A 19823-nucleotide genomic window follows, 5' to 3' on the forward strand; every position below is an offset into this window, starting at 1 on the left:
GAAGGAGAAGCAAAGCAGCCCTCTGATTAGTCCCCAGGAGTGCCCTCTCCAGCAATCAGATATGCAGGATAAGATACAGGCATGGTGAACGTGTACCCCATTCCCAAGTGGGGAGCAAACCCCTCAGAGCTGCTGAAAGACGAGTTCAGGGATACCTCGAAATCAAGAGAAATTTTGACATGAACTCTAGCAGGGATGAGATTTCCATCTAGGGCTGCAGAGAAAGACCAGATACCCAGATAGGCACAAGCGTATCCGTCTCCGTAGGAGGAAGAGGTAAATCATCCCAACTCTCAGCAGATTTCACTCGGAGAAGAGCAGCTCGTTGACGTCAACCATTTAGTGTGCTGATGGATAATTTTTTCCCTGGCCAAGCAAGTGGGTTCTACTTTAGTTTTAACATTAAACGCTATTAAATGAAATGAATACAGCATGTTTCCATCGTGCGTGTTGCTGGAGCTGCTGTGACAGCTAAGGAGCTGCTGGGCATGATGTGTCAAGAAAATGTACCAGGAGAAAAGTACATGGAGCTACTGTCAAAAATACAAGCGGGATTGTGAACAGCATATCGGCTTCAGACGCTCTTGAAATTATTTTTTAATTGCATCTGTACACCCAGGCAGATCTTCAAGGGTTAACTGCACACAATGTAATGAATTCAATAATGTTGAGTTAAAAAAGGTCTAATTAGCAAGTAACCACTTTATTATGAAAGGAAATGGTAATGAATTTAATAGCTCAAAATCATTAACAATATTTAGTTTGCTGGTACTTGTTCTCTATTATCCTCATTAATATGAACATTTAATATGTTTTAAAATGGATTTGTAATACTTTCTGTACCATGAGGTTACACTGACAAAAAGAGTGTAATTATTCTGTTAATTGTAATCTCTGTCTGTTTGTGCCCCAAATAGTAGCATATTTATGTGTTAATAAAAAAAATTAGAGCAATTAAGGGCGGGAAATTTAAAAATGTAATTAAACAAAAACTCTTAAATTGCAGGCTGAAGCATTCTGAGGAAAAAGTTTTGGAAGTGAGATGTCTGAAAAACAAGTTTCTCCGACTGAGATCTTTTCTCATTAAAAAAGAAGAAAGGAAAAAGGGAACAGAAGCATTAATGTTCTTTACTGACAATGAATATTGAAACAGTCCTTGCCTGAGTTGGACAAAGCTCAGGACTCTATCTTCTGGGACATCTGCTTGTGAGCAGAGTGTCTGGCACGTGAAGGTGCTCTCTGACACTGCCCCATGAGTGTGAGACCACAAGATCATTAGTTCCCCATGGCGATCTCCCTGTGTGAGATCCTGTGGGACCCCGGTGAACCAGCTGCCCGTAAGACACCCAGGAAACATAATTCTTCTCCCAGAATATCATATCAATCCCCACTGGTCATCTAACCCTCCCCAGATCTCCTGTCCCTCTGCTTCACAGTGCAAACATCTTCATTCATTGCCCCAAACCTTTTATTTTTGCTAGACCTGTCCCTAGTGAGCAGCATTCTTGTTTATAAATCCTGCATTAGACAAAGCAAATCCTGACAAATTTTGTGCTGCACTGAATGTCAGTTCCTCCCGAGTCCACGTGGAATTACTGCACCACTATTACTCTTTTTTTTCCACTCACCTCTTCCCTACCCATCAGATTTTAGTGGCTGATTATTACCAATCAGGACCCTCTTCAAAATCCTTTCCATAAAAATGAAATCAGCGCTCAATCTTTTTCGATACCAGAAACTTTCAGAGCTCTTTGCTCTGTTCACAGCACCATCTCCTCACTGGAAACAGCTGCTCCCATGACTCACCCAGGCGCTGGTGGGCAGAGCACCAGGAAGGATGGGAGGGCAGCATCCATAGGGTGCTCCATAGGTGGGTGATCCACCCCTCCCCACACAGCTCCACACAGCAATTCCCACCCTGGCAATTGACTTAATAGGCTAATTCAAGAAACTGAGGATAATGCCGGCAATCAGGGAGATATCAGCATTATTCCTCTGAAACATTCCAGGTCAAATCTCTTTGTTTAATCTTGCACAAATTGTGGCACGTGGTGGAGGTGGGAGCAAGGTCCACAGGCACACAGGCACATGGATCAGCCAACTAAGGACACCTTTATTTGTCCGTGTGTCCATGTCACCGTTGGTGCTCCAGGACAGGTGTCCTGGCCAAGAACCCCCATCCCATCCACATGAGCAGCCAGCCCACAATAGACCATTCTGTGACTAATTTTTTTTTTCTAAGAAAAGGAACTAAAAAAAGTGGTGAAATTAAAGTGAAGCATCTCATTTGCCCACAAATGACATATTTCAACTTTCCATTTCACCGAAAAAAAAAAAAGTTGTGAAGGATTCTTTTTTTTTAAAACTTATTACAATTTCCAATTTTTTTTTTTTTGAATTGCCAGTGAAGAGAAAAATATGTGATTTGCAGAGCTCTAAAAATAACGAGTTAAAATAGTTTCTGCCTCTCTAAGGAGGCCTCTTAGTCCTATAATTTCTGCAGATTTTGCCTTTCAGGATGGGTATTTTAACAAATGATATAATGTCATTTCTATAAGTATCGTCTCATAATCTGCTGCCACTGTTGGAAATATAAGTTTAGAGACAGCTTGAGCAGAAGAAATACCAGCTCACCCAGCTACACTAAAAAAATAAAGTATTTTAAGAAGAGGGGCAGGATGTATATTGCAAAGGTGAGCAAACAGTGCCAAACATTTTTGAGAATCTTTCTTTTGATTTCTATCTCTGGCTGCATTTGCAGCCCTTTTGTGTTTGTCTACTGCAAACAGTTCAGCAATGACTATTATGGAGGTGTTCACTCCTAGAAAGAAAATTTTAGAAAGGATGCTCACATTTGGGCTGGAAGAGCATGTACAGTGTTTCATTCTAAAAATAAACAATACCAAGTGTCCAGCTGGAACAAAGCAATGTTGCTCAAATTGTAGATATTTACCTTCGGTCAGTCTAAAACTAACAAATTAAAAAGTATTACAATTATTAAAAATTCAATTTACTATTAAAATTTCAAGCTACTCAAGTAAAAAAAGGAAAAATAATCTATCTTCTGTCTGATCCATCTGATCAATCACATTTTTCATTTTGAACAGAATCTAATCATCTTTGCTCAGCGGGGACCTCTCTGCCCCCATGCCCAGGGCTCACTCTGGGTATGGGGATGCAGGAGAAGGGGTGGAAGGGGAAGGTGGGGAGTGGGGTCTTGCTGCCAGAGGAGTGCTCTGAGGAAAACCACCACTTCCTCCTGCATGGCCAGCAGGGTGGATGTGCTACTTCAAGATTAGCCCCTGTTTATCAAACACCAAGACAGCAGCAAACATTTGTGGGTTGCTAGGAAAGAGGAAGGAGGCAAATGCCAGATGGAGAGGAAAAGGGGGCTAAAAAAATGCTGTTGTGCTGGGAAATGGAAGAAAGCAGGTAGGAAGAAAATGAGGTGAAAAGGCACATTATATTTCATCTACCATTTGCACTGTTTCAAACACACTTGGTCACATGCACCCTGACTGTCAACTGCCACGAGCCAAGGGTGAATCCATGCAAGAGAGCAGTGGGATTATTTTGGTTTGCAAGCTACCACCAGGCTTAGTGGTTGCCTTAACAAAGAGCCTTTCAGGCTTCAGGAGCTGGCAGCATGGAACAGACCAGTCATCTAGAGCCATGTAATTTTGTAATTTAACCTTGTAATAAACCTTGCCCCGGATTTGTGAGACTTCCAGGAAAGAGTCTTAAAGATCTTGCTTTGGAAAGCTGCACTGCCCTTCCTGGTTTCCTTCTCATGCTCATCATGACAAGAGCTGATCATGTGAGAAAGATTCAGGAATTATTGAAGGAAACTGGACTTTAAGTTCAGTTGGAAAAATGGGAGTTTTGTTCTTGGTAATAGTGAAAACAGATGCAACTACAGCCAGAATGTCTCCCTCTTTCCACAGAGGAAAAATGGCAGCGAAAGCCAAAAATGAAAAGAAAAAATAGATTTCTCTTAGTGCCAGCTACCCTCTGTTCTCTTCTGCAAAACAAACAAGAAAGGGCATAATATTTCTTCTCTGTGTGCAGGTTTTATTGACTAAGATGTAGGTTTGTGTTATGCTCAACCTTTGCACAGTGAAATGTGTGGTGTGTTATGACAAGGACAGAGTTTCTCCCTGATGGGCAGTGCTGGTTCCCAGGGAGGGCTGCTGTCCTGCTTCCTTCAGGAGAGCTGTGACTCTTTAATCCTCGCAATTGCTTTCCTTATCCTACCTGAAAGAAGAATTACATAGAAAGATGAACCTTTCCCCATGGAGACATAAGACTATCTCCTCATGGAATTGTAAGAGAACTTTTATTGCACAATGGGTGACCCTGACAGAAAGAATCTCCCTGCTTTGGGAACAACAGCGAAGCATTTGTCATTTGCAGTTAATTTTCCTAAAGGAGGGCTGATTCTTTTAGGTCTATTCCTTAGATGAGAGTTAATTGGAAAACAAACATCTCCTCCCCAGCTTGGGATGCCTCTTAAGCATGGAGATCCTGACAGCTTTCCAGAAGACAAGATGTCCCAAATGGCTGCTTTTCAGGGATACCTGAGCATGTTCAACCTTTAAAGAGGGACTCACACAATCCCAGCCAGGATGGTCCCAGCATTCAGCGTTCTTTTAGCATAGCAAAGTCCCTCTCTATGTATTCCCATGCAAACAGTTGTTGTAGATAAGGATAGGAGAACCCTCATCTCCACATCATCAGGACACTTATCATCAGCACCTATCTAAGATCTCAGCACTCTGCTCATTTTATGGCTCACAAACTTGGGTTAGTCACTGATCTCTGGCTGAGTGGAGAATTTTCTGGCTCCCACTCTAGCTCCTACTCCAGCCTTCACTGAAGCAGATTTCCCACTATAAATTCAAGTGATCCATCATCTGAACTCTTACAAAGCCTTTTTACTTCCTTCTTATCCTTTAAGTCATAACTACCTAATCTAGAAGTAAATGACAAAGGTTTTGGTAGATTTTGAAAGAACACTGAAAGATTCCACACACACACTCCAATGTTTTTTGTAAACAAAAAACACTCAATCTAGACTTGCTTAAGGCTCAGAGGTACATTTAACACCCAACAGCACGAAGCACAGGAACAATGCAACTGTGCATTTGGCAATGCACCACTGTAATAATTTCCAGGGTAAATGGACTGGCAATTTTAGCCACATGGATAATATCCAGGCCAAGGTGGCTGAATTCAGCCAGGCCTGCATCTGACTGAAGAAATCTGTCATACATCAAAAGACACAAAGATGCACATTATTCCTGACTCCACCCATGACATATGCTCGCCTGCATCCTTTGGGTTATCAAGGCTAATTGTGAGTCACCAAAAATACAGTGACATTACAGGGGGTTTGCATAGTGCTGTGATTTATTTTACTACAAAACAACCCACAAAAAATTTAGGAAGGAAAACAAAGGTCGTAAAGTTGTCCAAAGCAATCAATCCAATTCTGTTCATGTCTAATCTTTCTTTGCACGCTGATCATTACTAACTTTGTCCCTTTCTGGGCATCCAGCAGGGTCTTTTCAGCCATGTTGTCATCTTATGTGTAAGCCAAGAGAAGGTGGGAACACCCAAAGAACATTATCCTCTTGGAAAGGCTGTAACAGCACTGTAATAGCTCCGCTCATGGCAAAGCAGACCTTCCGTTCCAGATGCATCCCCAGGCAACCACACTGCCAAAGGAATATCTCATATCCCTGCCTTTTTTGGGGCTGACACAAGAACTGTTGCTTCAAACAGTCTATGCTTTTGGTCCTTGCACACGAGGTATTGTGAGCAAGGGCTGTGCCTCCCTGAGATAACACAAGGATGGGGAGTCCTCAGACTCACTGGTAATAAGTTTGTCTCATGTATTAAAAACATCTTTTAAAACCTCCTCTTTACAAGACAATACCATTAAACTACCAATGCACATCAAGAGGAGTGCAACCCCAGAGGGAAATTCAGTGCTTCCAGGCTCTCTGGGAGAAGGCAGCTGCCTTCTCATCCCTACCTCGCTGCATGGAAAATGTACCCCAAAGGAAGTACAATGTTCACTTCCTTCTGCTGCCTGCTCGTGAAAACACTTGGAAATGCCATGGTCCCACCACCCACCACGTCCTATCAAGTTTAACAGGCCATTACCATCTTCCTGCTGCCTCCCTCAGTTCCCAGGGGAACTCACCAGTGACTCACTCTCCAGAAAGTCTAGGGAAGGCCTTTCTCACTTGTCTTCATAATTCCAGAGGCTTTTAAAAGAATTTCTCCAAAGCCCCAATGCATTCCTTTACCTTCCACAGCTTTGATTGTGTAGGTCTTCTCCACAAAGCCCAGCAGGCAGGGGTTGTGCTCCTGGCTCCTCCACCAGCAACCCTGGCTGCATCCTCAATCCAAGTTTTAAACTCTTTGCATACACTTGCTATTTGCAAGGTATGGGAATGGACCTGGCTGGTGGCAATAGCTTGCACTTTTCCTTGAAAAGGTCCATATTAACAGGTCAAAATACTGCTGGGGTTTTTTTTAATATATTTAAATATGTATTTTTATAGTAAATACAGGACACTGCTTCAAGTCTTCCGTAGTCAGTGAAATGAGGCCCTTTTGAAAGATGAATTTGGTGCCATGACCTTGAATCACTCTCTATACACAGAGGAAAAATTGTGAATCTGTCACATAACAACTTTTATGTCTCATACTAGTCCTGTATGGTATTGCCATATACATCTCTATAAATGTAATACAATACTGTATATATACATGAAATCCACAAAGGCATCCCAAACACTCCTGGGTCATTTCCACATTCCCGTACGCAGAGCAGGAATTTCAGCGCTCTCTTGGTGCAATCCACAACAGCCCATACCATAACCTGGCTTTTGTTGGTAGCCTCCTAAAACTCCCAATCTGCATTTATAAAAGCAATTGTAGCCTGTTGCTTATGCCTTTGGAATGGAAGGAAAACTTTGGCTTGTCTCATGCAGTACTTTACCTGGCATTTGGGTGGTCTCAGGCCAAGTCTACACAGAAAAGGCTTCAGAAAAAACACCCCATTTAATCACATAAGCAGTGTTTTTCTTGAATCACAGGCACTGGAAATTTTGCCTCTGATTACCAGCAGTCTAAGCTGAACACACACCAAAAAAAGACTGAAGAAAATATTTTGGGGGGAGACTGCAATGTGTCCCCTCACAATTTTGACTTTTTAGGACACTCCTGACAATGTCTGGCTGTTTGCTTTTCCACCAGGAAGCATGGGAAAGCAGAGGGCTCACGTGATTTGAACACCTCCTATGTTTCAGTTTTCTCCTTCTTCTCTACTCTGCTCTCATCTCTTGGGGTTTTGATCCACAGAAATCTTTAGGAAGGTTTATTTTTTCTACCTACAGAAGCTTTACTCATTAATGAAGGGCTCATCTAGTGAGTTGACATCATCATGTTTCCATAACCTACTATTCCCTGAATCACCCTGGTCTTCAGCAGGGATTTTTTTTTTTTGCATGATAAAGTCAGTACTTAGATGAACATGCTACCTGTGACAATAATTAGTTCTATTTAAGATTTCTGATTAAGTTTGGATAAGCATAAGAACAAGTTTTTTAACTGTTACTTTCAAATGCAGCGTGAGAATAACTTCCGAAGAGATGGAAGCATAAAAAGTGTCCCTCATTTATACTATAAATCTACACCTGCAAGGGGAAATGTCTGCAGACACCTCTACTTGGATGGCTGGAGACACTCTACTAGGGCATATTTTAAACATCTTCCAGGGAAGTATCTGTTCTAATGAAGAGCAACAAGACTTTTTTATTTCGTTGTGACGTGCACTGTTTTATCCAGTTTCCATGTATCAGGTCCTCTCTGTGCAGACACTCACAATCCTGGTTAACCTGGCCAAGAAACATTCTGTGTCCCAGAAATGGAGGTTTACAGCTAACAGCAAAGAGCCATGCAAAAAAACCCCAAAAAACAACAACTGTGGAAGAGCACAACTCTCAGCATCCTGCTACTTTCAGCCACTAAAACGTTCTGTTAAAAATCTCAGGGACAGCGCATACATACATATCTTAATTTTCTCATTTTAAACCCAGCCAGAATTAGCACACTGCCAGTATCCAAAGGTGCAGACCTTGTTGCTCTAAAGCTCCTAAAGTTGTATTGCTCTGGGAAAGGACAGGAACCATAAAAAGCCTGAGCTGGGAGGCAGTTTTTATGCCCATGTTCAGGCCTCTAGTAAGCTGTCCCACGAAATGCAAAGAGACCTCCTGCTCAGCCAGGGCTCTGATTTCCACAGCCTGTGCCTGCAGCACTCCTGTATTTTATAAGCCATATTAACTCACCTCTTGCACCGGGAGGTTGGGTCAGTGGCACACTGTCTAATAATGGAACATATTTGTTAATACTAATAGACATTTGTAAAACTACCACACGCCTTCAGCCTTCAAGTCAAAGCGCAGGATGCTTGCTGAGGTTGTGAAATGTATGATGTAAAACTTGGGATGTTTTGGTTACAACATATCTCATTTATTTTTACTGTCATCACCCTCCCTGGTATATAATACCTGCTGCATGCAGAGTGAAATATTGCAGATGTTTTCAAAATAATTCTGGGCTGGTGGAGAAACCAAAAGGTCTCTTGTGCATAAGGTCTGGTTCTTTTCAATTCAAAACAACTAGGTAACAAAGTTTCTGTGTGCTGGTATTTTAAAAGGCCTGGATTCCTCTGAGCTGACTCATACTTGCACTGCCCACCCAAAAACTCACCTCTGAGAACTTTGAGAGAGATTCAATCGCCATTTTGATACCCTCAGGATTCAAGAATGAAGAGTAAAAAGATAAAACTAGTTTTAACTATTCATTAGTTTTTGGTACTTCACATAATTTGTGCAATGGCTTCAGGGGTTTAATTGAATCACTTTTCCCACCTTGTCTTAATTTTAATTATGCAGCAATCATTTTTACCAACCTGTGCAAAGGAGCCATATGAAAATGTGACATATGACAATATACATTTACCTAAGCTCTAGGACTACTCTGACCTACAGGCAATTAGCTACTGCCTCCAGCACTCAAACGACCAATTAAAGAGTTAACAAAATGCCCTCCAAATCACCTACATGTTCAGGTTTTTTGGACTGCCATGAACATTATACTTCAACTGATATAATTTTTGACTGACTGATTCACTAAGTCTGCATCGGCTAAAATTCTAGAGCCATGCCTGTAAAACCAAGGAATCAGGTTTTATGAGGTGCTTTCATTGTCATTAAAGACGATCCCACCTTAGCCCTTTCCCTAACAAGACAATCTTGCAGCAGTCATTACAAAATGTGATCCCAGCTTGTCGTCAGGGAAAAAATGGCTTGCTAGGTCAATGAGGACTGCACTAAGTTCATCTCAAGGATGTAAGACATCTGTCTGAATGGCTACCAGCCAAGAACAAAAATATTAAAGAGACACAAAGGACCGGTTTTTTCAAGACCTGGCTCCCAAAGTTTTACAGGTAGCCAATTCCAAAAATCCAGAGAGATTAAATCAGTAGTCACAAATGGATGCCTTTACATCTCTTAATGATTTACAGTGTACTAGTGAGCATTTCACTGCAGAAAACAGATCATTAACAGCCAGAACTGCACAACAGAAATGATCCTAAGATGGACAATTTCAAAGAAAAATGCATTCAGATGTGGTCTTGCATGGGAATCAGAGAGATCCAAGACACTGCTAATTATACCAGCTGAGGGAGAAGTGAAGGGTGGTAATCTGCCCAGGAAATCCCGAGTTCCAGTCCTGCCTCCAACAATAACTCAAGTTGTGGTTTTGTAATCTCCTTTCCTCCCTTCCTCAGCAGGCAATGGGGTTTAACAATAGCCCCTGACACATATTTTATGTGGTGCCATGAGGACTGACATTCTGAAAGTGCTTTGAAACCAACAAATTGTCTGGGTGGCCCTCCAGAATCTCATGTGTTGGGTAATCTGTCACTATTCAGAAAAGTTCTGCCTTCTGTGAGCAATGTGGTTTCATGATGGTATCTCACAGGTAGAGGTTGATTTGCAAATCCACCACCAGGATTCCACGCAAGGAAATCCTGACTCTGCAATGAAAAACGCTGATGTAAGAGATTGGTACAGACCTGAGGTTTGCATGCTGATTCTCAGGTGATCTGATGCTGTTTCTCTGAAGCTGACTGACATCACGGTCTTAATGCTTGGAAGAAACTTTTCTGGATTTGAACAGAAAGAGAAGAGTATTACAGGTGTTCCTTCTCTGGCCACAAAGACCCCAGTTCTGCCCAGATTTACACAGGTGAAGCCCCACTGGCTTTGCAGGGCCTAGGGGATGCTGCTCTTCTGAACCTGAAGGCACACTGAAAAGCCAGCCCAAAAGCCAGCCCAATCTTTTGGATGCCATCAGAAACTGAAGATAGAGCCAAACGATCCAGAATGGAATTTCTTTTCCACCCTCTGCACTTTCATTACTAAGACAAGGCCCATAGGGCATGTTGGCCAAACAGCTTCACTACACAAACATGGTAAGGTGAAGTGAATGGCATCATGGAGAGAAATTAATCAGTCCAGTGACTTAAGGCTACTTGTCTTAAGTCCTGCCATGTGGGAAACCAATGTCTGGCAACAGCAACCTTAGCACTCCTGTTTTCCAAGTCAGTGGCTTCAGGGAGCATCATGGAGGTGACACTCTTGGCCTCCAAGGGGCTGGGGAAATCAATATTGGCAATGTGAAGGACACTTAATGACAGTCAAAAAAATGTTTGTTGGGTTTTTTTATCAGTGAAAGAGACATGAGGGAAAATAGGTAGTTATAAATGGCCAGGTAGGAAAGATAAAACAAAACAAAATAAAATATACAAACAAAATAAAATACACATAAACAATAATCTATTTATTTACAATAATAAATAAAATAAGATATACCAAAAACTCCAACCAACCACCACAAATCAAAAATAAAAACAAAAAACCCAAAGAAAACCAGCAACAACAAAACAAACAAAAACCCCCAAACCAAAACAAAAAAACCACCCAACCCACAAAACTCCCAATGCATTATTTTTTTGGCTGTATTTACTGTAAAACCCAGTGAAAGAGAGTGAAAAAAGCAACTCTTTGACACCCAGAGCTGCTCTGCTTTGAAAAATATGGAGACAAACTTAACAATGAAGAGTCGGGATTCCATAGGGTTGTTTATGTATGGAATACAGGCAAATGCATATGATTATGTAGAAGTGTGTCTGTGTGTAATGTAGCATTAACACCAATTCTAACAGCCTTATGAAATGATAGATTAAAAAGAAAGAGAGGAAGAAAGGAAAAGCAAGCTAGAGCTTTTTTCCTCTCTTTTACAAATATGGTGCAGTTTACAGAAGCATGGTCCTTTTTTAGGAAGAATTCTAAATGCATCATTCAAATATTGTTTGAGCTGAATACATGATATACATATCATGAATACATATAATCACAGCACAGTCTTTTGTGGAAGTTCTGAAAATAGCATTGGAAAAAGCTGACCATGAGTTTCCATCTATGGATTTGCATTTGGTTAACATGTGTGAACCGACTCCATTCATCTCATCCTCAACGGGAACCATCCTGCTGCTCCAAATGGCCAAGCTGAAAAGTTTGGCCTGAATGACAGGAATCACTTATGTGGGTCTGATGACAAGGACAGCACCTACAGCCACCAGGTGAAATTATGGGAATGAATTGGGGAGCTCCATTGCACTGAAAAATCCCTACAGGTAATGTATCATAACAGCTACTGCATTGCAAACTGCAGGCAAAATATGAGGAGCCCTGTGGCAAGTAAAGTTGTAAGTTATCTGCTGATTTTCCTAACCTTTTTCCACCAGTTCCCCTTTGGCAGGAAAGTTTAAGGTTGCTGGGAAGGCTAAAACTTCCTTCTCTCCACCTCCAGTCTTCCAGGATGTAGCTTAGTTTCTCTCACTTCTTCCACTGCAGACTGCTGGGGGGAAAAAAAAAAAAAGGGATAAATCAGGAAAAAAAAGGGCAATTAGGAGAGTGAGATTCAAAAGTCTCCATAGCCCCTCTCTGCTCGGCTGGGAAGGTCTGCACCGAGGGTGCCCGGAGGTCAGAGGGGACATCGCTGCCCTCTGCAAAACCTGTGGGAGCCGGTGAAGCCGGAGGATGTGGGAAGGGTGGCAGGGAGAGCTGAGTGCTCTAAGTAGCATGTTTCCTAGGAAACCTTCGACAGCAAATATCACATTAGTCCTGCCTTGTGGCCCAGCTCATGTGATGTCAAGAACAATTTCTCACAACTCAGCTCAGAAGGTTAGCAAGACTTGGTGAAATGTTCAGTGACTCTGGCCTGGTTTTCCAGCTGGGAGCAAAACATGAAACTGAGGGTGTTTGCATTGTTTTGGAGTTTTGTGACAAATTCCTAAGCAAATGTTTTGTTACTTTTTTTTTAAACATTATGGTGGATTTCCCCCATGAGTGAGTTTGCAGAGACTCACCCAGTTGTTATACTGACTGTTAAGGAACTTTATTTAACAAAAGAAAGAAAAGAAAAATGGAAAAACAAGCAGTCTCATGGAAAGCCTTAGAACAGTCAGATCACTGTTCAGCTTGTGCACTGATTAAAAAAGCTCCGTCATAGACTTCTGGCATTACAAAACTTTGTTTACAACTATCCTTTCTAATTTCTGTCAGCTGCAGCCTGAAAATATCCATAGTCTAGCAGATTTAACAAAAAAAGACGTAAGCTCTGGCAGCTAAACTCAGATATGAGATGCACTTCAGCCTCCCAAGAGGGCTCAGAGCAGCTCCTTAGTCTAGGACCCAACACCTTGGGATGTGTCTGAGTGCAGAGATGCAGAGTTTTGGTTCTCAAGGCTACACGACATTCTGAGGTTGAGTATTTGGGGGGCTATGTGGTACCACAGACCTACCCCTAGTGTACCTGTTACCACACAGCTTGTATCTTTCTCCCCTGAATTCTTGCAAATTGGCCTGACTGGAAGGCAACCCTGGTGTATTGTACAGGTAAAGTCCCACACTTGCTGCCATTCCTAGTGGTTTCACATCTGTGACTTCAGTGGCATTGGACTTCTAATTTTTTAAGAGAAAAGATACTAAAACTGAAAAATCTTTCTCTGGTGACACACTTCATCTCATACGTAGTGAAATATGAAGACCTTTTTAATGGAAAGTAATATATTTAAACAAATTAAAAATAGTCCCACTAATTTCTTTTTAATCATAAGCTAACTTAGGTGTTTGACCTCTTTATTTCCTTTTGCTGCTTCTCATCTTCAGTGATTTGAGCCCTCACATCCAGAGGGTTTTTTCCTTTTTTTTTTTTCACTTCCCAGGGAAATAAGCGATGAATACAAAAAAGAACAAGGCTGCTTGAGGTAACTGAGAAACATCAGTGTTGAAATAGGTCCATTGCTTCTTTTTATCCCATTTTAGGTACAGGAGGCCTGATGGATCAGCTTTTCCTTCAGGAAAGCCAGGATTAAGGAGGTCAGGTCAGCAGTGTGAGAACGCCTGTAAGAGCACTGTGGGAACACAAGGCTCCCTTATTAGCACGTTAATGTACTGAACCTGAAGCTCATTTAAACAAGATGGAGACAGTTGAGTTCTCCCCCCTCATCCCAAATCTGCGGTGCCCTCAGAGCTGTTTGATCCACCAAGTGACAAATTTCCAAAGCCGTGCACTACTGGAAATCTCATAAACTAGAGCAAGTGCTATAGGATTTACTGACCACTGCAAAGGTTTCTCTTAAGATCCAAAAGCAGAGGTTTACACAGGACAGCAAAGGCTCCTGCTGAGATTACAGCAGGTGAAAATATACCAGAGCATTGAGTCCCCTTGACCCGCCACCAGCTTTGTGGGTAAACAGCCCTCACAGATGGAACATGGCATCCGCCCTCATGGAGGAACATGGCATCTGCCCTCATGAGCAACATGGCACCTGCTGTCATGGAGGGAACATGGCACCTGCCCTCACGGAGGGACATGGCACCCGTCCTCATGGACGGAACATGGCACCTGCCCTCACGGAGGAACATGGTACTTGCCCTTTTGGACAGAACATGGCACCTGCCCTCATGGAGGGACATGGCACCTGCCCTCATGGAGGGACATGGCACCCACCCTCATGGAGGGACATGGCACCTGCTCTCACAGAGGGAACATGGCTCTCGCCCTCATGCAGGGAACATGGCACTCACCCTCACGGAGAGACATGGCACCTGCCCTCACGGAGAGACATGGCACCTGCCCTCATGGAGGGAACATGGTACCTGCCCTCATGGATCAAACATGGCACCTGCCCTCACGGAGGGACATGGTACTTGCCCTTTTGGACAGAACATGGCACCCGCTCTCACGCAGACACATGGCACCTGCCCTCATGGAGGAACATGGCACCCACCCTGACACAGGGAACATGGCACTCACCCTCACAGAGGGACATGGCACCTGCTCTCACACAGGGAACATGGTACTCACCCTCATGCAGGGAACATGGCACCTGCACTCATGGAGAGACATGGCACCGGCCCTCATGGAGGGAACATGGTACCTGCCCTCACGGAAGGATGTGGCAACCTGCCCTCACAGAGGAAACATGGCACCCTCCCTCACATGGCACCCAATCGCCCCTGAACCCCTCATCCCACAGCCCCGAGCCCTGGCTGGCACCTCCAGCCGGCCCCAGCTCACTTGTGCTTTCCTCTAGGTCAGGTGTTTTCACCTGTCCCAGGTGTTTCCACCATCCCCTCACGCTGGAGGTACATCCCCTCACGCTGGAGGTACATCCCCTCATGGAGGCTGTGAGGAGGGGTGGGAGCTGCCCCCACCATTTCCCACCACCCTGCCCTCACCTCACCAGCGGCACCTCAGGGGAAGGCGGCTGAGGAATGGGCATTTACTAAAATTATATAAAACATTTACTTAGTAGAAATATTAACAATAATAATAAAAAAATTAAAAGCCGTTTCCCTCACTATCAAACTCAGTGCTCCGGTATTTCCTGGCTGACAAAACCACGCCGCATTTTTCTCCCCACATGCTCTCCAGACCGAGGCTCCCGCCCTCACAAACACACACACACACGTGCTGCACACGTGTCGTATCTCCCAGACATGTAAATGTTTGGGGTTTTTTTTTAAAGTTAATTCTATCCCAGAGCAGTAACAGATCTTATAACACTTTCAGTGATGCTTCTTGTACACTAAGGACCTGAACAAACCAACATTTAAATGCTGGTAATGCATAAATAGCCATATCACCTTCACCTGAGACACCTGGATAAACACTCCCTCTTCCTTCCCAGCTCCCAATGATGAAAAGCAACACCTCACTTGTGGGAGATGCAGACAGAACCTCCGGGGGTCCCCACCAGAATGTTGTCACCTGCTAAGGACTGGGATGGGAATGCAAAGAGCCAGATTAATACCAATGCAGACCTAAATAATATCTCAGTATCTTATAGATAAATGATTTGGAAAGAAATATCTGTTCTTATCGTGAGGAAAGATCTATAACTCACTCTTAGCCTTTCATCACTGGGAGGAAATATACTGCGACTTGCACCAATCCATTATCTGTTCTTATTTTCCTCTGTACGGGTATTTATCTCTCTGGCTCACTCTTTATCAACCCAGCCACCCGTGATCACCCAAGCGCAAGGTTCATGTGGGGCCCAAGCCAGCCCTCCCACTCAAGTGGGAGTCTCTGCTCTTCTCTGAACAGCAAGAATAAGAAGTGTACAGCTTGTTTTCATACTCTACACTACATTTGTCCCTGTCCGCAGCCAAAATCCCATCCTCACATGATGTCATTTTGTTGTGATGGGACACTGGGTGGATAAAATCTGCATGGTATTGGTCTCAGCACTGTAAATCTGAACAGGAGGGGCTGGAGCTGAGCATTCCCCCAAGCCTGTACATGTCCCAGCCTGGAGTTTTAGCTCGGGCATTTTTTGAATTCCAGCTTGTTAGAGTTACTGGCTCATGCACCCGTCTTCCCTCCAGCTCCCAGAGAGGATCTAGGGCTGCTTCCAGCCCTTGCCTCAGTGATTTCCAATCTAATATTGGGATTAAGATTTGCAGGTACATTTCTCACTCCCAATCCACAAAGGCAGTAACCCTCTTACTTTGCATTTCTTTCCCAGAAGTGCCAAGATCCCTCTTGTGTAGATACGTATGCCTGGTAAAACACGAATCTCTAGGATTTTGAGGTAAGATCAAATTTCAGCATTGATAGTCACTCACTCACTCTTTCATTCATGGAAAAAGATACACAGACTTCATCCTGCCTAAGTATGAAAGATGTTTTTTTCCGAGGGATATTGCATGCTGCAGCCAGCAACCTGGGACATGTGTCCTTTGTAGAAGATTCCCCTATTACATTAGCTTACAAGAAAGCCTCCAAGTGGGAAAGTGTATGGTTTTTAGTTTGGCACTGAGATAATACTACTACTAATAAAGAGTAAGCATTTTCTGCTATAGCCTGGAAAGAGTTTGCCAAAAGTCAGGGTTTTGTGTAAAAATAGCTGCATGTCCACATTGGTTAGTTTCTCTTGGAAACTTTAAAAAAAAAAAAAAAGCATTTTTTGATGGCTTTACCCTGCACTGCCCAGCCACATTAAGCTGCAGTAAACTACGTTCTTATGGTTGTCATAACATTTCGCTCTGTGTTGCTTGTGACGCGAATAATCTACTAAGATACATAAGGTGCAAAGTGCTGCCTTTCTGTCTCCGAGTTCCTGTAACAACCCCATGTAATTCCTGCTGGAGAGGTGCAGGAGCAACTCCCTGCCACTGCCACAGCTGACCAGAGCATCTGGGCCAGCAGCTCCGGGTAGACTTGACCCCAGCGATCAGGGCTGTGGGGATCAGCCTTCATCCCGCTGCACTCCCCCTCCTCCTCCCCTATCCCAGCCTGTCATCAATCTCACTAAAATGACAGCAGACAAATGTTAGCCTTTGCAAAGATCAGATGAAATCTATGGCTTTAGGGCTGCTCACCAAGGAGCGGTGTAGGCTACACCAGACACAGGCACCAGCAGTCACCTCCTCTGCATCAACCCGCTCAAAATCAGCTTGGCAGCCATCACAGTCATCGCTCGACGGGCAAACCGAGTGCTCAAATAGATTCTGACAAACTTTAATGTTTCAGCCTCTCCACAGAGTTGGGGTTTGGTATTTTTTTTACAGCAAGATTGCTCATTCAAAACTTTTTTTGGGTTGGGTTGGGGGTTTTGAGTGTGTTTGGGGCGATGTTGGAAGCCACATCGACAGCAGCTCAGGAGTGCACAGGAGCAGGGTTTGTTTGGGTTTAGTACACTTGGCCCTTACATATGCAGTAACCTGAATTCTGCTAGCCAAGGGGAAGGGAGGAGGAGGAAAAAAAAAAGAAAAAAAAAAGATTACTCCATGGCATAAATATGCTGTATGTGCCCTTGTCTCATGCAATTTCTTTACATCGATGTGCAGGAATATTTATCCCCAGTAGAAATGTTTAACTAATCTGGTAAATGTCAAGCCATATGGTGTACATTGTAAGGATTTCATCAGGCCTTTTTAACTCTTTGTGAAAGTCTCCCCCTCTCTTTGCCTCTGCTTCTCCTTTTTTTTTTCCTTTTTTCTTTTTACCCTTTTTTTTTTTTCCTTCGTTGCTGCCCTGCCAGAGCCTACAAGGAAGGAGATAGTGCAGGGAATGTTATTAACAACAGCTAGATCAGGGATGTGATGTTCATGGTTTACAATAACAAGCAGTATTAACCAGAAGTGCAACTCATGAGGCGCCTTTACACTGGGCAAAGAGACACATTGAATGTAATTTTTATCAGCAGTGACCTGCAGAAGAAGATCACTAATACTTTTTTTTTAAAACAAACTGTCCACCCCAACAATGCACAAAATTCCCAGGGGCTACCTCATCTCTTATCTCTTCCTTTGAATAATCAAGTCTTTACAACAAATAAACTGCAGTTCTGCAGCACTTTCGAGTAAAGGAAACGTTTCCGTACTGGAACTATCTAGTGTATCTCCCAGAAAGATAGAGTGCAATTTACAATAACCAATATCAAAAAAGAATAAACCGTTATGTTCGTGCCAATCCTTATTCATGGTTTTATAACAAGACATATCTGTTTTCTTCCTATAAATCTTGACTCTATTTTTAGAGTTTGCAAATAATGACTCCAGTCTTTGGCTGCCTGCCACTTCTGTGAAAAACTAGAATAGCCACAGTGCAAGACTATATTATTTAAAAACAAAAGAAAAAGGGAAAACAAAAAGAAAAGGATCTTGTTGAACTCTGTATATTCCCTACCAGGACAGATTAGCTCCAGATAGTGATAAGTGATGCAAATGTGCAGAACGTGTCATAGAAAGCAGGAGCAGGATGGAAATTTGGAGGAACTTCCACACCTATTTCTGAATCCTTTTACCTAAAACAAATTGCTTGCACCCGCATGAGGCCTTTGCTGTATCACCAGCAGACACTTGCACCCAGCGAGGCGTGAGCAAGCCTGGACTCCTCTGCTGGGCACTGCTGCCTTCTCCTCTTAAGGGGCCACCAAACCTTTTTTTAGCATCTGTTGATGGAGACAACCTCTGAGGGCAGGGGATTACAGAGCATTTTTCGCTATAGTACAGCTCAGGAATGAAAAAAAAACCACCAGGAGAAACTACCACCTTCAGCCGAGGCCTCCGGACATTTTAGAGCCGTGGAAGGCGAGGGAGGGGGAGCTGCAGGTCAAGGAAAGGATAAGATCTGGGTGGCTGGGAATGGGGAGGGAGAAAGAGGAATGTAGTGAAGGAGGTAGAGAAGGAAAAGCAGGGAAATGACAGCATTCAGATAAATTTAGCTCTGAATCCAAACTTCGGGGGGAGGGGAGGCGTTTCCTGCCCCAAAACCTCTGAACTTTCTGAGATTCTCCCATATCGCAAGTGATTTACCTGTAAAGAGAACTGAAAAGGGGGAAAAAAGAGGGAGAAAATTGAAATAAACAATTCTCTGCTGTTTAAACAATCTTTCCATCCTACTCCCCCAGGGTCAAATGTTCAGGCACAAGGACACAACCAAAAAAAAAAAAAAAAGGAAAGGAAGAAAGGAAAATCATTTTAAAAAGAGGATCTTTACGCAAATGCATTAAACACAGTTTTCATAAGTGCAACAACAGTATATCAACTGTTAACACAAAGTGCCTTCCCACGTACCTGCCAGTTCCCTGACTCCAAAATATTTATTGGTACATTATACTTAACATTTCATCATTATTAAGGACATTATTAAAGCGAGTAATAGCACGACAGCTACTAGTTTAGTTATCTGGGCTTTGTTATGTGCAAGTGGCTTGGAAAAAAAATAGAGAGGCAAGGCTAAGTTGTAAACACACCAAAAAAAGGAACAAGATGACAAACATTAATAATTAATCACAAGCACTAGTCTGAGACTTCTACTGTGAAAGCCACAAGATGAATGTATCTATTAGCCATGTATATCTCTTTTATTTTATTTTTTTTAATTTCTTACACTAACGTGTTTCTAATAACAGCATTATCTGGCAGTATAGACAGCTTATGCCTGAACAGCCTCTCAGCATTCAGGAAGTTGTTGACAAAGACTTCTGCAATAGCCTGTCTGATTTTGTCTTATTTCCTTTAATTGAACCAGTAAGACTTGCACTCTTGCACTCCTGACCTTTGCTCAGAAGGCTAATTTGAGATTAGGGTAGTCTGAAAGTAAGAAATGGGGAGTGTATTTTTAAAGCACAGAAACATTTCTATAGTAATAGAAGATTA

The 19823-nt window shown here is 42.9% G+C and overlaps 1 long non-coding RNA gene across 2 annotated transcripts in view; it reads right to left on the reverse strand.

The window, feature by feature from the left end:
• The window catches only part of LOC127473362 (uncharacterized), a 277370-nt gene that overhangs the window by 62164 nt on the left and 195383 nt on the right, over window positions 1-19823 (reverse strand). For both annotated transcript variants that reach the window (XR_007905379.1, XR_007905380.1), the window contains 2 exons: window positions 11878-12003; window positions 10157-10246 (listed from right to left, as the gene is read on the reverse strand). This is a non-coding gene — a long non-coding RNA (uncharacterized LOC127473362). The remainder of the gene's footprint in view (window positions 1-10156; window positions 10247-11877; window positions 12004-19823) is intronic.

This window comes from Manacus candei, unplaced genomic scaffold (genome assembly GCF_025592945.1).
Source record: "Manacus candei isolate 608988 ecotype Guabito, Panama unplaced genomic scaffold, ASM2559294v1 h1tg000035l, whole genome shotgun sequence".
Classification (NCBI taxonomy): domain Eukaryota; kingdom Metazoa; phylum Chordata; class Aves; order Passeriformes; family Pipridae; genus Manacus; species Manacus candei.